Genomic DNA, 20,428 nt, shown 5'->3' on the forward strand with positions numbered 1-20,428 from the left:
GATTTAGAGAACTTGACTTGGACTTCATGATGTGAAATTTTATCTCTCTCTATATATATATTCTTTGCATTGCATTTGCAGTCACTATGTTTTCTATCTGCTCTTCCTGGACGGCTTGCCTAAAAAGCTTGCCAAAAGGCTAGTTGGTCGTGGGCTCTACCATGTTAGAAACACAACTCTCGGATCTGGAATACCATCGTACTTCTTGATCCTTCTTTCACTTCTCGATGTTAGGTATGAGAGGTATATTAGGTAGTTTTGCTGAGGTACCATTTTTGACCAATCGGCCTAGCTGCATATAGTAAAGCCATAGTGACTGTTCCAACTTAGGACAAGATGCTCACCCGTATGTAGGATTTTGTGAAACTACTTGCTTGAAATAGTAAAGCCTAGATCACTCTAAAAACTAGGACAGAGAAACCCTAACCTCTCATAGGGGTGTTTTGAATGTTTATGTGCAAAATGTGAAATCTTTACAATTATGTGATGAAATCCTAGGAGAGTCTTAATCTTGAGGCGATTCCTTTCAAAACGTGAGGGTCATATCAGAATTAGAATTTATGTTGAAATCCAAGGGTTTGTGTTTGATATGGTTGAATTTTTAGCAAAAATCAAAACTAGGACCAAAAATTATATCTTGCTTTGTTTTGACCAGTATACCCGGTATCCTGATCTGATGGGGCATTTATTTTTAATGTTAGGTTTGTCTGAGCCAAAGAAGAAGTTGTACCTAACTCAGCAAAGGCCCAATCCATCCAATCCCAGAAAAAAAAACCCATTTAGCAAAGGTCCAGTCCATCTGATCCCTAAAAGAAAAGATCCATCTAATGCCAAAAGACCTATTCTAAAAAAAAAAAAAACCCAATCCAGTCAAACTCGTCTAGACTAATTTAGTTCAGACACATCAAGTATAACCAGGTCAAAGTCCTTGTCAGTTAGCTCTCAATTTACACCCATCCATTTCTCCGATTGCCAACTTAGCAGATCTGTGATGGCTCAAAGTCCAGAAGAAGTTGTGGCCATGATAACGACCCTAAACTAGGGAATTGCCATGCAGGATAAGACCAATGCTGAAATGCAACGCCCATCTGGGGCATCTACTACATATCTAGTCCCGGGCTGCTAGTTGAACTCTGATCTACCTCCGCCATTTGAAGATTTGCAAGGTTCGGATTTTGATAAGGGTTGGCTTAAGCTCGAGTTTTCAAACCCCTGGTGTAGCCTAATGAGGGGCTTTATCCCCTTGATATTAATGATCTTGACCCGACCTTATTAAAAATTGCTAACCTTGAGAAGCAATTCAAAAAGGCACAGGGAATTAATTGCATTCCCAATATTGAGAATGGGTACATCGAGGCTGCCGTAAGGCTCCCAGACAGATTCAAAACGCCACACATTGACCGTTTTGACGGGTCTGGAGATCCTATGGTATATATCCGACTTTTTTTGGATGTCCTGAAACCGATGGGTCTGACTAAGCCTCAGAATCTCTCTCTGTGTGGAAAAATCTTGTCGGGTATAGTAGCCACTTGGTACGCCAAGTTGGAGGATAAAATGAAGTAGAACTGGAAAGATATGGCTGAGGAGTTTGTTAATCAGTATTCTTATAATACCCAAATTGAAATGACCACCCAAGAGCTTGAAGCAACCCACCAGAATCCTAAAGAACCTTTTGTGGAATTTGTTGCAAGATGGAGAGCAAAGGCAACACAAATGACTGATCGACCTTCTGAGAGGGACCAAGTGCAGATAGTGGTGCAGAACCTTGAGCCTGATATGTTACAAAAGTTAATAGTTGCTCCACTGTTCACTTTTAAAAATTTGCATGAATTAGGGGCTCAGATTAAGAGCGCATTTAACAAAGAGATTATTCCTAGAACAAATGAACCAACAATGAGGGTGTTTTCTAGGAGTACCAATGCTAGCAGTAGCACTATTCTCAAACCCACTAAAATCAATACCGTTACTACCGATCCTAAAATTGCCAACCCCTTTGCTACTACCAACCCACAAACAACCAGCCTAACTCGAGCTCAAGGTAGAACTTTCACCTCCCTCCATATGAGCCTAACCAGCGCACTAAAAGTCTTGATGGAAAGAGGGTATCTCAAACCCCTTGATCCCCAACCTCTTCCTAACCCATTCCCTGCTAGACATAACCCACCAAATACTGTGCGTACCATCAGCAACGCGGTCATGGCATCGATCGTTGCTACCGCCTTCGTTACGAGGTTTAGAATCTCATCAACAACCAGACAATAGCTCCACTTCAAGAAGCCAATGTTACCACTAATCTACTTCCCAACCATGACCAAGTATCTCATCCTCACCTTAACCTCATCCATACATTACTTCCTAGCTTCAACCCTAGTATATATATCACCCCAGCCCACTTACCTAAGCCTAAGGTGTTCATTCCAGAAAGCATGAACTTGTGCATGATGGATGCACTTGAACCCCAATCATCTCAAACCCCAAAACTTGAACTCAAACTCCACAATAGCCCAATTCCAGTCCAAACTACTCCAAGGAGTCTGACCCAATCAATTCATCAAGACCAAGTTGTTTCAAATACATTACAGGCACCAATGGCCAAACCCGCTACTCTTGAGTTATTGGGCATGATTGAAGATCTTCAGAGAACCATGGCAGATTTAGCCTTTGGGGTCTTGGCTCCATCATCAACCATATCATATGCCAAAAAGTTCAGGTCAAAAAGCTCCCCAATCTTGGGGCGAGCTGTAGTTGGAAAAGGCCAACCTGAAGTTATCTCAAGTCTGCAGGTGATGACATATTAACAACAAATGGGCCTCGCTTTGATATAGCTACCCAATCCCTTGACCAAGCTGAAGCAAGTGGCGAGAATAGGGCTGGGACAAGTATTGATCCCTACGCACATCTTCAGTGGGCTATTAAGACTTTGAAGGTCAAAGGGTTGAACAAGCAGCAAGTACTCGCAGTTGTTACAAAGATTGTGGATGACACTTTTGTCGCTCAGGTTGGGAGCATTTTGAATTAGGAGGTAAGCCAAGAAAAGGGACGCTTTACCAAAACACCCATCTTGATTCTAGTCCCAAGCCCATGAATAAGCATCCAACACCCGCCAATCCATTTGCCAATATTTCTAACACTGATGCTTCTTTTTCTTAAAAACGAGCCTTCACCCATCTCTATATGAGCCTAATCTATGCATTGAAGGTACTGATGGAGAAAGGGTATCCCAAACCGCTCAATCCTTGACCTCTCCCTAACCCTCTCCCATATAGACATGACCTACCCAATATTGCACATCTCATTAGCAGTACGGTCACCATACCGACCGTTGCTTTCGCCTTCGCCATGAAATTCAAGACTTGATTGACAATAAGGTCATTACCTAACCTGAAAATCCTAAAGCTGTCAATAAACCTCTCATTGACTACAAAAGATTGCAATCCTATAACATAAATCCCATCCATGGCTTGCCTTGACCCCAACCAGCACAGTCAATAAGATGCGTGGGGACAACTGTAGCTCGACTTTTTCATGCCCCCTTTTCGAGAGGTCAAAATAAGCCCTTCAGTTTGGACTCCCGTGGTTCTGAATCTAATCTCACAAGTGCAATGTGAAATTGATAAACACTAAAGAGTCCAAATCCAGCAAATCTTTTAGAAAATCAATTTTGAATAAAAAATGCCAAAATTGGACTGTTTTGCCAAATACAGAGTTGCCACCAAAATATTTTGGGAAATCTAAGAAACCCATGACTCGTGCCAAAGGCCACGTGTCCATCATCACCAAGATTGTCTCAGTTCGGGAACTTAGGTATGAGAGGGGAAGGTCACGAATACATTTAAGCATCCCCGCTCGCCCGATCAAAGATCGGCCTCTACTAATCATGATATGAATCTTATGTACATTATATGTTATTGTTCTTGTGATTAGGCTAGCATTACTATGTGATGCGCACACATACAAGTATAGACTAACTTGTAATAATTAGAACATTTCGAGTCATGTTTGTTTTGAAAATCGTTTCGAAATATGTATCACCTAAAAAAAGTGATCACATATGAAAATTTACTCAAATTATTCCAATCCAAGCAAATAGCCTTCATCCACAGGGATTCAAGCAGTTTATAGCAATTAAGCACTTAGCCTCATGGCAAGCATGTTAGGCGTGACAATATCAACATTTCATGTAATTATGCTAAAGCGAATAAAGGCTCACCTAGTACTCAAAGCCAAAATAAACAAAAGAGTTAGAAAAAATGCATGATTCCTAACTAGGCAAGTTGACTAATGCAACACATGTGACATGCAATCTAAATAGGCTCAGTTACTAATATGGCATATGAACTAATTAAATAGCATACGGTCTAAGCACGTATTCAAAGAAGTATTGAACTAACAATACAGTTAGAATGATGAACCGAGCCTTGGTGCATGCAATACAAGTGGATGTAAACATGAAGTATGCTAATTGAAACATGATGTCCCTAAACTAACCATCATAAGCTAGTAAATAAAAGGGAGAAAGACCTGGGGTTGGAAGACATACACATTATTACAATATTGCGCTCTCACCAAGAAGAGTCTGAAAGAACTAAGCTAATTAACTAACTAATTAAAGCTAAGCTAAAGCTATTTAAGCTAATTATTACAAAACCGAATGAATGACTAGCTAAACTACTTAACTAGTTATTACAACACTTGAATTAACTAACTAGTTAACTAACTAATTACATAATTACAACACAAGTGCAATTAAAATGAGTAATTAAACCAAACAACTAACTACTACGTCTCGGGAAACGAGGAATGTTCATGCACATGCTCAGTTTCCACCCAAAAAACCACTGTTTTGCTTCTGAATGCGTCTTTTTACACAGTTGAACACCAAAACTGCTGCTTACTCTGTTCTGCCTTACAAACATGCTGTTGAAATTTGCATCAGTGGCTGGCCGGCCAGTGATGAAGGTTGCCTACCACCTGCTGGCCATGAAAGTGGCCTGCCGGCCACCGATGCACAGGTTCATCTTGTACAACAGAGGATAAACAGAGCACATACAGGGTATTTCAAAGGTTTGTTTGCACAACTTGCCCCTCATTTTCATGAGCAAATCCAAGGAGTAGCAAGTTCGGTTCACAAACCATCAATGGATGCAATTTTATTGCATGATGGCATGTGAAACCAAGTGTGCAAGCTCAATAAATGCAACGAAATGAGTCTCTAAAAAACCACCTCCCTATCATGAAAGATCAAGGGAAGTGATGACCTTGGAGACTTGAATCATTTCATCACTAGCAAGTATGAAATGGTCCAAGTTCCATGTGTTCAATTAACGTCCGATTGAACACAACCAAATTATTATCTTTCTCACTTTTAATTCCAAGTTACTCCATCTTAGTTTACCAACCATTCTTTAATTCAATTAAGTCCAATGGTGAATTAAAGTCCTCTAATGGAAAGAGGGCTCAAAACACAAGTTGCTTTGGATATGAAAGAAGCATCATACGGTTGGTAATAACCCCCTAAGGGATTAAACCATTAAGTATGAAACCTCAATTTCATACTTGGGCAAACAAGTGACTTGAAACCACTTTCAAAGCAAAATAAAAAGCCAAGAATGGAGGGAGGTTACAGAGATTATTAGTGCTGAAATGAAGTATGAAAAGCCCAAAATAAGTGCTATTAACTCAAATAAGTGATGTCTAAGACCTAAAACATCAAGCCTATGAGGACTATTACACTAGAAACATGCAAAACCAAACTCAAATGCAAACAATAGCCCAAAATAGTCTAAAATAAGTCATAAAACATGCTGGAATTAAGCTAACAAAAGTTAGAATAAAAGGCTAAAACATAGCAAGAGCTAGGCTAGTAAGCAAGACACAAGGAGGGGAGGTTAACCCCTCCAAATTTGGACTTCAAAACATGATTTTGGCCACTGAAATGACTCTGAAAAATAGTGTTTGAAAGCTCAAAAATTAAAAATAAAAGGATGGAAAACACAAAGGTAAAGGCCTCCAAAACAAGGTGCAAAGAAGGGTGAACCACCCCTCAACCTTTAATGGCATTAAAACCCAAGCTTTAGCCCAAAAATACAGAGTTTTTATAGCCCCATAATAGTACAAAAATGTTCTGGAATGAAGACAAAAGTAGCTAAAGTAATAAGCGAGAACATGGAGCAATTTAAGCAAGTAAACAAGCCAAAGAATGGTGGCTAACCCCTCCATTTTGGGGACTTCAACACTACTTTTTTAGTCTGTGAAAACCTCTAAAAATCAGTGGTAAAAAGCTCAAAAAAAAGTTGATGAAAAGAATGGGAAACACAAGGGCAAAAGCTTAGAGAATAAGGTTTAAGGAAGAGTGGTTAACCCCTCCACCTTTGGTAGCTTTAAACCACAAGTTTCAACCCATAAAAATAGGTTTTAAATAGCTCAAAAACAACAAGAAAAGATGGAAAACAAGTAGTGTAAAGATGGTACAAAATCAAGAGAAGGTATACCTCTTGAAAAAGAATGAACCCTTAAGCCATAAACCACCAATTTCACACTCTCAAGTGCTTCAAGAGTTCAAATTCAAGCTCAAATCATCTCAGCAAGAAGTTCTCTAGGTTTTGTTTAGAGTGTTTGGGCATAGGCTATGCAAGTTGCAAAAGAGAGAGAGAATTGTAGAGAGAGAGGATTTTTCCAAAATAATTTCTTCACTCCTAAATGTTTCTAACCTTGAAAGCAAGAAGATAGGTCCTCTATATATAGAAAATAAGAGCCTTAGGTCAAAAATATCTAAAAGGGATAGCTGGAGCTTTTGAGGGATAGTTGGAAAAAATATCTGGGTTTTACACTGGTGGCTGGCCAGCCACAAATGGTGGCTGTCGGCCACTTGCCGATCATGCTTTCAGGCTCGACTTCAAATGGGCATATCCCCCCATCCAGACTCGATTTTAGGTCATTCTTGAGTCTAAATTGAAGTCCCGGAAGTCTACTTTCCAATGGTCATAGCATCACATCTAAATTATAAGTGTGCAAAGAGATATGCCTATTTTAGTGAAGGTTGCTCAGTTTTGGTCTTAATCGGATTGATGCCTAACTTCAAACAGCCATATCTTCCTCATCCTGACTTGGCTTTATGAGATTCTTGAGTCTAAAATGAAGCCCCGAAAGTCCATTTTCCAATGGTGGTGGCCTCACAACTAAATTCTAAGTGTATAAGAGATAGGCCTGATTTAGTGAAGGCTACTCAATTCTCCTTTAACAGTTTCATGCCCAACTTCTTCCCCAACTAATTTTCTTCTTTCTCCTCCAATTTTCTTCAACTCCAAACCTATAAATAAGAGGTTTAAAAATATTTTTCAAAGATTTCACCTTCCTTCCATTTATTTCCACTTTGTCCATGTTTGGTTTACCGAAAAGTGCAATTTTTAATGAAATACGAGCCTCGAAACATCGTAAAAACATTTTCAAAAATATTTTGAAAGAGAAGGTTTTAAGGTCTAAAATAGTTTAGGTCTAAAATAGTTTTGACCCAAAATAGGATGTAAGGTTGGGATTTAGAAGCTCTTCTTGCTAAAGAAATTGAGCGATTGTACATCATAACTTTCATCATCGAGGGATCAACCTGAGGTGCCCAAGTCTTAAGGGCAGTAAAAAATGGGGTGTCTACAACAACCAGGGTGATTGGGAGGCTCAATCTGTAAGACCCAATTTGAAAGTTTGAAATCAATCTTACTAGGTGCACATGTTAATGCTGAATCGAAGGCCGGTTTGGAGCCTCCCATGGGCTACTTGAAGTTATTTTTGAAATCGGCAGACGGACTTGGAGAGTGAAAGCCCCTTTATGTCTCAAGGATGCTGATTTTTGTTTTGAGTTGTGTCCTGTAAATAGTTGAGTTGTGAGTTTTATTTTCGTTGTATTTTCTTGCATTGTTGTGTTAGTTGAGTCTTTTCTCTTGAGTCACTCTCGTGTACCCTCAGGTTTTCATTTTTCTAAATAAGAAAGCGGGAGTCAAATTTCTAATTATTTTATTGTGCCTATAGTATTTTATGTATGACCTTTTGAAAATGGAAAAATTTCAAAATTATTTTTTGAATGAGATTCCATTAATAAGATCTAGTGTTGAGAAGGATTCTTCTAATGGTTTGAGTGGGTTCTGACGTATCGGTATAAAGTCCTTCATGATTTCAAGAATTTTAAGTTGTTTCTCTTGCAAACTCGCAAAGATAGGTTCAGAATTGTGTGTGGTATTCTACATCGTCCTGGGAATTCTCTTTGCTGTTAGGCGATCATTTTGGCAAGCACAAGGCGGCTTTAGACTTGCAAGTACAAAACGACTTTCAGGCCTCATAATTGTAAAATTTCTCCCCGTGGTGTTTTCATTACTTTAAAAAGAAATGGATAAAAGAAACCAAAAGAAAAAAAAAAAAAAAAAGAAGCCAAAAGAAAGAAAAGAAAAAAGAAAGAAGAAATGAAAAGAAGAAGGAAAAGGAACAAAGAAATAAGTCAACCATCAAGCCAGGGGCATTCATTGGAATGAAATCCAATCAACTGTGATGAAATGAACTTTTGTTTGAATCCGGGGAGCCCAATGCGAGGAAGTACCACATTGCGAGAAGAATCAACTTTGCAAATGGAGCGAAAGAAAAGGACAAAGACATGCATAAGAGAATGGAGAACCAAACTCAAATCAAGAAGAAGCCAGTTCTAATGTTAGGGCAAGGATAACTATGGATCAAATTCACCACAAAAGTTATAACGCTATTCTTGAGAGGCTCGCTAGGTCGAAAACCCAAAAAGACGACCTAGGAAAAAGTTAGAGAATTAAAAATGAGAAATCAAATACATAGAGCTCGCAAGGTTGAAAATCCAAAAGAGCGACTTGTCAAAAGTTAGAGCTCAAAAAGAGAGTGTTAATACCCGAGTGAACCTCAACCATAAACAACGTTGACCAGATTCCCATCTTGGGATACGTAGGCAACTTCATCCTGAAGTTCAGTCTTAACCATATCCATCTTATCCATCTAAACCCAATAAACTTGCCCAATTTGCGTCGTCAACTTCGTATCAATCCATGAGCTATGCCGATTATTACACATACTTGCATTAGGTAAGAAAGAACTAGCTTGAATCAACAAGTGGAGTAATTTTCAATACTTGAACTTATCAGTAGAATCTTTAACTTGAGCAAAAGAGGAACCAAAACTTGAGTTTTTGTAAAATTGAGTTCTAAAGGGAACATAAGTAATACGAGGGGCACTATGAATGATCAGTCACCTTGAGTCTTTTTCTACTTTTGGGTCAGTTGTGAGTTCTATTGTGTCATGCCTGGTGTTTGTCTCGGTTTGCACTCTTTATAGAGTCACCGTAGCATGTCTGTCACTCAAAAGCGCTCTTCATTGAGTCACCCTAGCGAGTCTGTCGCTCAAGAGTTCAACAAAGTGGCAGGATCAAAATTCCATACACGAATGTTTGCTCCAAACTCAAAAATAAGTCCATTTGTGGAATTCATTGTAACATCCCAGATTTTTAATTGTTCTGTAGAATTTATACTAATATTATTTAATCTCAGTTCGGAAAACATATAATTTATTATATATTATTATGTATAATTTTGTAAAATAATATAATTATTAAAAGTTTAGGAGTCAAAATATAAATAATAATAATATAGATAATATAAATAATAATAATAATAATAATAGATGTGGTAGTAAAATAAATAATTTATTTCTGTTGGTATATGATAATGTGTAATTTAATTAAAAATCAATTAATTTATATAATTATATTAAAATATTAGGTCAAAAAGTAAGTATCTTAAATATCTATTAAGAATATGAACGAATCTATATAATTATAGTCCAATCTGCGGATTGAATTGGGGAGGGATGCGTGTTGACTGAAGAGTGGGTTCACCTCCCTATATATAGGGGGTGATTCGGCTGAAAGAAGAAAAAAAAAAAAAAAAGAAGAAAAGAGAAAGAAAAGAAAGAGAGGAAAAGAAGAGAGAAATAGTAGAAGGTGAAAAGGTCTTTGATAGTGAAAAGAAAGAGTAAGGTATTAAAGTTAAGGTGAGTTATATTATACCTTGAGTCACCAAAATGTATTTTATGTATGTTTTGACTTACCAAAATCTGTTATATACAAGTTATGTTTTTAATAAAAGTTATGTTTTAGAAAGGTTTCAATTACGCGGTTTATCTTCTGAACCCTATTTGCTTAAAAGGAAATCCATGGATATGTCTGTTTATATTTTAGAGAATATTTGGCTATGACCTTATATAAAATTATGTTTTGTAAGTACCACCACGGGAGTCCCACACCTTTGGGGACTTAAATAACCATTGGCCTCTATTTGGTTACTTGTGGCCCTCTGATCCATTGACCTCTGTTTTGTGCGGAGCAAAGTGCTGTGCGGAACTAAGTGCTACATTATTATGGGAGCCATCTCTAGAATCCGTACGAGCCACCTCTTGAATCCGTACCTTTGTTCTGTGCGGACCAAAGTGCTGTGCGGACCAAAGTGCTGTGCGGAACTAAGTGCTACACTATCGTGGGAGCCACCTCTAGAATCCGTACGAGCCACCTCTTGAATCCGTACCTCTGTTCTGACTGTCACTTCTGTGACCTCTGTTCTGTACCGTGATTATGGTGATATATTTGCATAATATCTGTATTTCAGTTTCTGTTACTTAAATGATTTCTGCTACTCAAAGGATTTATTTATATAAATGTTTTGACCTAATTAACTATCCATGGTTATTTCGTGCCCTTATACTCTTGGTATAATATTTCTCACTCTGCCACGTGCTTATAGTTTTTTATCAATTTTCAGGAAACATGCAATTCAGAAATAGCTTCTGGAAAGTCTTAGAAACGGGGTTGCGGAATAGACACACACAACACTTTTATGATATTATTTATATGTAAATATCGGCATTTTTGGTCAATATATTTTGTAATCAAAATAGAAGCTCCAATGATTATTTTGGTACCCTTACTCAAATATTTCTTCCGCTTGCGTTTATTTATTTGTTTAAGAATTGGCCGTAGGTAACTTCAGTTACTAGCCATCACGATACTTAACCCTTGGGTACGGGGAGCGGGTCGTGACAAATGGTATCAGAGCAATGGTTTATAAAAATTAAAAAAAAAAAATCATCATTGGAGCATAGGACACATGCATATTTAAGAACTAGGATAACAGGTAATTAGTACTTAAATATTATATTTTGTTAGTTGATTTAATTATATTATAATTTTATATGATTATATATATAATAATTTTTTTTTTAGTGTGCCTAATTTGTGAAGGATATTAGATATAATTTATGTTTGTTATAGTAAAAGTAGGACAAGAAAAGAAGGATGTTGGATTCAAGCACCCACCAAAATTATAATATAATTAATAAATACATATAATTTTCAGTTCAGTATTCAAAAAAAAAAAATTTATTTTGATGTTTTTAAAAGTGGGTTTAAATTATAAAGATACTAATTTTGAAACTATTTCCTGTCAACGAAAAGTTCATCTCAAAATTTTCAATTCTTGAATATAATTCTGTCATTGTGTTCTCATTTTTATCTATTTTTATCATAAACAAAACGAGGGAAAAGTTTTTAAAGTCGCTCCTTATTTCTTATTTTGGCCCAAAACAATTTTTGACAGCTAGACAGTGAGTTATTTTTGGTAAAGTTTTTTTTTGTTTTTTTGAGATACTATTTTCTATCAAATTAATCATATAATATATATTTATCAGAGTGCGTAGCGGATAACTTACACCTGTGACAAATTTCGAGGACGAAATTTTAAAAGGAGGGAAGATTGTAACATCCCAGATTTTTAATTATTCTGTAGAATTTATACTAATATTATTTAATCTCAGTTCGGAAAACATATAATTTATTATATATTATTATGTATAATTTTGTAAAATAATATAATTATTAAAAGTTTAGGGATCAAAATATAAATAATAATAATATAGATAATATAAATAATAATAATAATAGATGTGATAGTAAAATAAATAATTTATTTCTGTTGGTATACGATAATGTGTAATTTAATTAAAAATTAATTAATTTATATAATTATATTAAAATATTGGGTCAAAAGGTAATTATCTTAAATATCTATTAAAAATAGGAACGAATCTATATAATTATAGTCGAATCTGCGGATTGAATTGGGGAGGGACGCGTGTTGACTGAAGAGTGGGTTCACCTCCCTATATATAGGGGGGTGATTTGGCTGAAAAAAGAAAAAAAAAAAGGGAAGAAAAGAGAAAGAAAAGAAAGAGAGGAAAAGAAGAGAGAAATAGTGGAAGTTGAAAAGGTCTTTGATAGTGAAAAGAAAGAGTAAGGTATTAAAGTTAAGATGAGTTATATTATACCTTGATTCACCAAAATATATTTTACGTATGTTTTGACTTACCAAAATCTGTTTTATACAAGTTATGTTTTTAATAAAAGTTATGTTTTAGAAAGGTTTCAATTACGTGGTTTATCTTCTGAACCCTATTTGCTTAAAAGGAAATATATGGATATGTCTGTTTATATTTTAGAGAATATTTGGCTATGACCTTATATAAAATTATGTTTTGTAAGTACCACCACGGGAATCGCACGCCTTTGGGGACTTAAATAACCATTGGCCTCTGTTTGGTTACTTGTGGCCCTCTGATCCATTGACCTCTGTTTTGTGCGGAGCAAAGTGCTGTGCGGAACTAAGTGCTACACTATTGTGGGAGCCACCTCTAGAATCCGTACGAGCCACCTCTTGAATCCGTACCTCTGTTATGACTGTCACTTCTGTGACCTTTGTTCTGTTCTGTTCTGTACCGTGATTATGGCTATTTACTTACATAATCTATGTATTTCAGTTCTGCTATTCAAATGATTTCTGCTACTCAAAGGATTTATTTATATAAATGTTTTGGCCTAATTAACTATCCATGGTTATTTCGTGCCCTTATACTCTTGGTATAATATTTCTCACTCTGCCACGTGCTTATAGTTTTTTACCAATTTTCAGGAAACATGCAATTCAGAAATATCTTCTGGAAAGTCTTAGACGCGGGGCTGCGGAATAGACACACACAACACTTTTATGATATTATTTATATGTAAATATCGGCCTTTTTGGTCAATATATTTTGTAATCAAAATAGAAGCTCCAATGATTATTTTGGTACCCTTACTCAAATATTTCTTCCGCTTGCGTTTATTTATTTGTTTAAGAATTGGCCGTAGGTAACTTCAGTTACTAGCCATCACGATGCTTAACCCTTGGGTACGGGGAGCGGGTCGTGACATTCATAAACAAACTGAGAGTGCCCATACAATGGGCATCGCATCTATGATCATTGCGAAATGTGTATGAGGAATCCGTCACTACTTTAGAGGGGATTAGAGTACGTTCTCAACATGCTGGGACAGAAGAGAAGCTTGAGTCTGATTGGTTGGCAACTATTCCGGGATCTGATGATCCCCATTACATGTTTTTTTGCATAATGTTGAAAAAGGTGGCCAGTAACTGGACATTGGGGAAAATTTTTAGTACATCTGACCGGGCCATCCATCGAACAAGGGGCATGAACCCAACTGGTGGCCAATGACTGGACACTAGGGGTAATTTTCAGTATATCTGATCGGGTCAACAGTTGAACAAGGGGCATGAATCCAACCTTTCTCTCAGTCCACTCAGAGCCACTTGTTGGGCACTTTTCCCTAAATTAGGGTAACTCTCCTTTATGATGATTCTGATATTGATTCAGCTTTCGAAAGTTGTCTCCGGCCATTTCAAAACTCTCTTGGGATTGCCCTCTTCCCTTTGATTAATACATGTGTTTTGGATTATGCATGCATGCTCAGTTGATTTGAATTGCCTCGTGGGTTGCTCTTACTCTTGACTTTGTTTCATACTTAAACAGAGTTTTGTTGAGTTACCTTCCGGAGTGTTTTCTCAAATACATTTCAATAAGTTGTGGCAAGTTGCCTTTTACTCATTTCATAAGATACATGATACACTACTCTATGTACTGCTCATTTTCCTCTGCATACCATACATCTTTCCCCTAAATCGCACTGTTTTGTGCACTCTATATTGCACTATCTTGTGCACCTGCATCGTACTGTTTTGTGTATCCCACAACACTATTTTGTGCATTCATCTCGCATTGCACTGTTTTGTGAATTCATCGCATCACACTATTTCGTGCACCCCTATAGCACTGTTTTGTGCATTTACCTTAAATTGCACTGTTTTGTGCACCTTGCATCACATTGTTTTGTGCATTTACCTTGTATTGCACTGTTTTGTGCACCTTGCATCGCACTGTTTTGTGCATTTACCTTGTATCGCACTATTTTGTACACCTTGCATCACGCTATTTTGTGCATTCACCTTGTATCGCACTGTTTTGTGCACCTTGCATTGTACTGTTTTGTGTATTCACCCCTATAGCACTGTTTTGTGCATTCACCTTGTATCGCACTATTTTGTGCACCTTACATCGCACTGTTTTGTGTATTTACCTGGTATTGCATTATTTTGTGCACCTTGCATCGCACTGTTTTGTGTATACATTCGTATCGCACTGTTTGTGCACCTTCCATCGCATTGTTTTGTGCATTCACTTTGCGTTGCACTGTTTTGTGCATTCACCTTGTCCCTTGTATTGCACTGTTTTGTGCACCTTGCATCGCATTGTTTTGTACATTTACCTTGTATTGCACTATTTTGTGCACTATGTATCGCATTGTTTTGTGCATTCACCTTGTATCGCACTGTTTTGTGCATTCACCTTGTATTGCACTATTTAGTACACCTTACATCGCACTGTTTTGTGCATTCGTCCCACATAGCACTATTTTGTGCACCCCCATAGCACTGTTCTGTGTACCTGCGTCGCACTATTTTGTGCACTCGTGTAGCACTATTTTGTGCATTCACCTCGCATCGCAATATTTTGTGCATTCATCGCATCGCACTATCTTGTGCACCTCATAGCACTATTCTGTGCATTCAACTTGCATTGCACTATCTTGTGCACCTCACCTGAACTGTTTTGTGCGCTCACTGGGTCTAGAAGACTTTAAATCCTCTAAAGATGCAATTCTTTTGGTGTTTGTTATGCCCGAACGACTTCAGGGGTTTGCTATAGCTACCTAACTATGTTTGTAGTGAGTTCCTAGGAGACCAACTGAGATGGTGGAAACTTGAAATCGAATGGCCGAGCTTAGAACGCAAAGGTTTGAAATTTTCGAGACTAAAGTCTAGTTTAAATACCTAGGGATGTATCCTCGGCTTGAAATCTGTATGGCAGCCCTATAGGTTGAGGTAGCTTGTATGCGCCTCAATTCTGGATATTGAACCAACCTAGTCTGTCACCCTGTTGAAGAATAGGGAAAGTTGCAAACCTAGCCAAAGAAAAAAGTAGTACCTGTGGTTTGGAAGCACAAGATGAAAGACGAATTCTTAAAATCGAGAAGAAAAAGAAGATCCCTAGCAGCATAAGACGAGTCATTGCCGATTGCCAGGTACTTTTTATGGCACCACTTCCTAGTTATTACATTATATCTATCATCTATTGCCTCTATAGCATTGCATATAGCATCCATCGCATGCATATACTTTATTATCCATTACATCATACCATTTTATTACCTATACCCCTTTCCATGTTAAGCTTAGTTTGGTATGTACTCATACTTTTCACGTTAAGACATAGCTCTGCATGTGTATGCGCCTATTCTGCAAGAATTGTGGTCTGAGGGTTTTGGCACCTTTTCTGTGTTAGACGTGGTTCGTTTTGTGTCCATGCCTTTTCTAGGGAAAACGTTGTACGGACTGTATCCCCTAACCATTTTATTCATTGCATCCATTGCATCATATTCTATCTTGTTGTATCCATCCTTTTCACGTAAATGTGTTTAGGATCATTATCATCCCATTGCATTGTTATTTCCCAGAATATCTTTCCCAACAGATCATTCCTCACATATATTATACCACCCAATTACTTGTACTCTTTCTACGAAAGACATAGTTCTGTATGTGCCCGCACCCCTTTCACGTTAAAACATGGTTCTGTTATGTGCAAGCATCCATGCTGCGCTGAAGCCAATATTGAGGATGTAGAAACTTAGCCTGTGTTAGGCGTCATTTGGCTCGTGCCCACTTTTTTTCTATATAAAATGTAGTTTGATTTGCATCTCCATTCCTTTATGGTATTCGTGTGTTTTGCACTGCTTGTGGTTTGATTATTTTGTTACATTGTGTATCATTTTGCATTATGTCCCTGAACTACACTGGTTTGATTCCTTGCAACGGGATACGTAGGCAACCCTCGGGTTCAACTAACTGCATCTGCATTTTGTTTGTTTGCCCAAGTCTTACGGCCTTGTCAAAAGAAGTTGTCTTCGAGCTTTGACATTCACTCATGTCATTCCATGACTTCAAGCTCTGTCAAAGAGGAGCAACTGTCGACACCCTATTTTTGATCGTCCTTAAGACTTGGGCGCCTCAGGTTGATCACTCGATGATGAAAAGTTACGCTGTACAACCGCTCAATGTCTTCAGCAAAAAGTTTCAGTTTTGAGCTTCTAATCCCAACCTTACACCCATTTTGACCAAAAACTATTTTAGAACTTAAAACCCTCTTTTTCAAAATATTTTTTCAAATGTTTTTACGATATTCCGAGGCTTGTATTTCGTTTAAAATATTACACTTTTCGGTAACCAAATATTGCAACTTTCAGTAAACTGAGTAAGGACAAAGTGGAAGGGAGGTGAACTCTTTGAAATTTTTTTAGAAACATCTTATTTATAGGTTTGGAGTTGAAGGAAATAGGAGGGGTTGGAAGAAAACTAGTTGAGGGAAAGGTTGGGCATCAAATTGTTAAGAAATAAATGAGCATCCTTCACTAAATTAGGCATATCTCTTTGTACACTTATAATTTAGATGTCAGGCCATCACCATTGGAAAGTACACTTTTGGGCTTCAATTGGGACTCAAAAATCACTTGAAAGTGAGTCCAGATGAAGGAGATATGCCTATTTGAAATTGGGCTTGATAATAATTTTTTGTGGCCGGCCAGCCACTTTTTGTAGCCGGCCGGCCATGTGTCCCGGTAGGCAGATATTTACTGCTAACTGTCCCCCCTCCCCATGTGCATGCCTTGCACCAGCTATCTCTATATAGATATTTCCGACCTGAGAGATTGTTTTTCTATAAATTCAAAACCAACCCTCTTGATTTTAGGTTAGGAAAAATTCCGAAGAGCTCAAAGCTTGCGAAACACTCTTCCTATCTATCTTGCAATATACATACACTCTACATACATTTCCTAAACCAAAAATTTGAGGCTTCTTGCTGAGATTCTTAAGCTAAAATTTCAGCCCTTAAGAGTGAAAGCTTGTTGGTTTGTGAATCAAAGAGTAACATATCTTCAAGAGGTATAAGTTTGGCCATCTTTACCCTACTTCTTCCTCTCTTTTCTTGTTGTTTTTATACTGTTTTTGAACTGTTTTGTGGGCTGAAACTTCTGAGTTAAAGTTACCAAAGGTGGAGGGGTTAACCACCTTTCTTTGAACCTTATTCCATAAGCTTTTCTGCTAGTGTTTCCCACTTGTTTCTCAATTTTTGGCCACTGATTTTCAGAGTTTTACAAGGCTAAAACATGTGGTTTTGAGGTCCAAAAAGTGGAGGGGTTAGCCACCCCTCCTTAGGCTTGCTTACTAGCTTTAATTCTCTTCAATTTTGGCTTACTTTTCTAACTTCTCCAAACCATTTTCAACCCTATTTTTGCTGTTTTAGGACTCTTTTAGTGTGTTTACTTCATTTATGCTGTGAATATTATGCTTGCATTGTTGTAAGTCCTCATAGGTTTGGTGGTTTAGGCCTTAGGCCTTAGACACCAACTTATTTGAGTTCATAGCTATTATTTCCTAGCTTTTCATACATATACTCACACTTGGTACTGATAATTTTTTCGACCTCCCTCATTTCTTGGTTTTTCTTTTTATTTGTAAGAGTTGTTTCAAACAATAATTGTTTAAGCATGAGAAAGAGACCTTCCATGCTTAATGGTTTAATCTTTTCGGAGGTTCATTATCGGGGCATTACATCTCTCTCATGTCAAAAACAACTTCTTGTTTGACACTTCTCTTCATTAGTGGACATAACTCTCACTTTTGGGACAAAATGATTAAAGAATGGTAAGGTAATAAAAAAAGGCTAATAAAATTGGACTAAAAGTGGTAACGAGATAATAAAATCAAATAGGGTTCAATCGGACGTTAATTCAACCTATTGAGCATTGGATCATTACATACTCTTAGTGATGTTAATGGTTCAAGGAGCAATGTCCACTCCTTTCCTTAATGTGAGTCTATGATAGGAAATGGGTGTTGTTGGTCTTTTATTTCATGTCATTGATCTTTTGTCCAATTAGTTCATAGATCATCATGCAATAACATTGTGATAATTGATGATTTGTGGATTGATTCTACTCATCATTGGTCAATTCCATGATAGGGAGAGGTAGAAAGGAGAAACACCACTCGAAAACACTCTATTTGTGGTCTGTTTTCATTCTGTTGCAGCAGGGCAGAGCCCAAAAACAGTCGCTGGTCGACCACTTCATTTTACACAGGCAGTGCCATTTTCGTGGCAGAATAGAGCAGAGGTTGGGGTGAAAACAAATTAATTTTCTGACTACGAGACAGAATAGAAACTGGCAGTAAATAGAGAGTTTCTAGGAGGATATTCTTGTTCGTATGTGTGCGACTCGACGTCTTCCATTCCTTAGTTTAGTCCATAATTAGTACTTTAATAGTAGTGTGTTGTAATTAATTACTTAGAATTATTTGAATTTGTAATAACTAGTTAAGTTAGCTCATTCATTTATTCATTCATTTGGTGCTGTAATAGTTAGTTAATCCGGACACTCATTCGGACCCTTTTCCATGAGGGCAAACTTGTAATATTGTGTATATCTTCCTACCCCTATTTCTTTCTTCCTTCTATTTGTCTGCTTACTGTGGTTGTAGATCATCATGTTTTAATTAGCATCTTCCATGACTTGCATCCAATCGTTTTGCATGCATAAGGGTTCGGTTCATCATACTAATCAATATCAATTTCAAATTCCAATACGTGCTGTATTGTATGTCTTGAATTGACTCACATGCCATGATAGTAGCCGAGCCTATTAATTGCATGTTGTATGTGTTGCATTAGTCACTTGCATAGTGGTGCATGCATTTTTTCTAGCAATTTTCTTTCTTTTGGCTCACCTCAAATATTTGGGGTAAACCTTTTTTGCTTTAGCATATTGCATGCATGCGATTGTTGCCATGTCAAGCATAACTATCACGAGGCTAAGTGCTTGGTTGATATATCTCTTGAGTGCCTGTGGATTAAGACTTTTCGCTTAAATTGGGATAATTTGATTAATGTACATATGAGATTAATTTTTCAAATGGTACATATTCAAAATACTTTTCAAAACAAATATGAAATCAAAGCGTTCCAACTTTTGTGAATTAGTCTATACTTGTGTGTATCACATAGTAAAGATAACATAATAATCGGAACAAGAGCATATAATGTAAATAAAAATCACATCATGTTTAGTAGAGACTGATCTTTAATTGGGTGAGTGGGGTGCTCAATTTATGACCTTCCCCTCTCATACCTAAGTTTCTGAGTCGAGACACTTTGGTGATAACGGACTAATGGCCTTTGGCACGAGTCACAGGATCCCTAAATTTCCCATAAATATTTATGTGGCAACTCTGAAATCTGGCAATACAGACCATTTTTGGCATCTTTGAGTCAAAATCAATTTTCTAAAATGATTTGTTGAATTTGGATTCTTTTGTATTTATCCGTTTCACATTGCATTTGTGAAATCAGATTTAGAACCACGTGAGTCCGAATTGTAGGGCTATCATATCTGAAGAGACTAAACCCCTTCGAGGAGCATGAAAAGCAAACTACACTGATATATAATTTTTTTTTTCCTGCCACAACATGTAGGTAACCACTCGCCCCCGAAAAAAAAAAAAAAAAAAAAAAAACCAACTAATGAAAGAGATTTGTAAAACGAAATTTAGCCCTCGTTTGGATGAATTAATTTAACTTTATTTTTCGATTATTTTAATTTGATTAAAAAAAATATATTTAGAGATAAAGTTTAGCTTTTTTTTTTTTTTTAGTTGATTGATGATTGTGAAAGAAAAAGTAAAATAATTATGATTTGAATGTAACATTTTATGTTATTGATTAAATTAGCTTGTTTTTATCTTTATTGACTAATTTAACTAAAATACTTCATTCCAAACTAAAAACAATTGTTAATGTTTTTTTTTTGGGAACAACAATTGTTAATGTAGTGATTTTAAGGAAAAACTACAGTACGGTGGACAGATAAAAA

The sequence above is a fragment of the Camellia sinensis genome, chromosome 2, assembly GCF_055761805.1.
Source record: "Camellia sinensis isolate YWXY chromosome 2, ASM5576180v1, whole genome shotgun sequence".
NCBI lineage: Eukaryota > Viridiplantae > Streptophyta > Magnoliopsida > Ericales > Theaceae > Camellia > Camellia sinensis.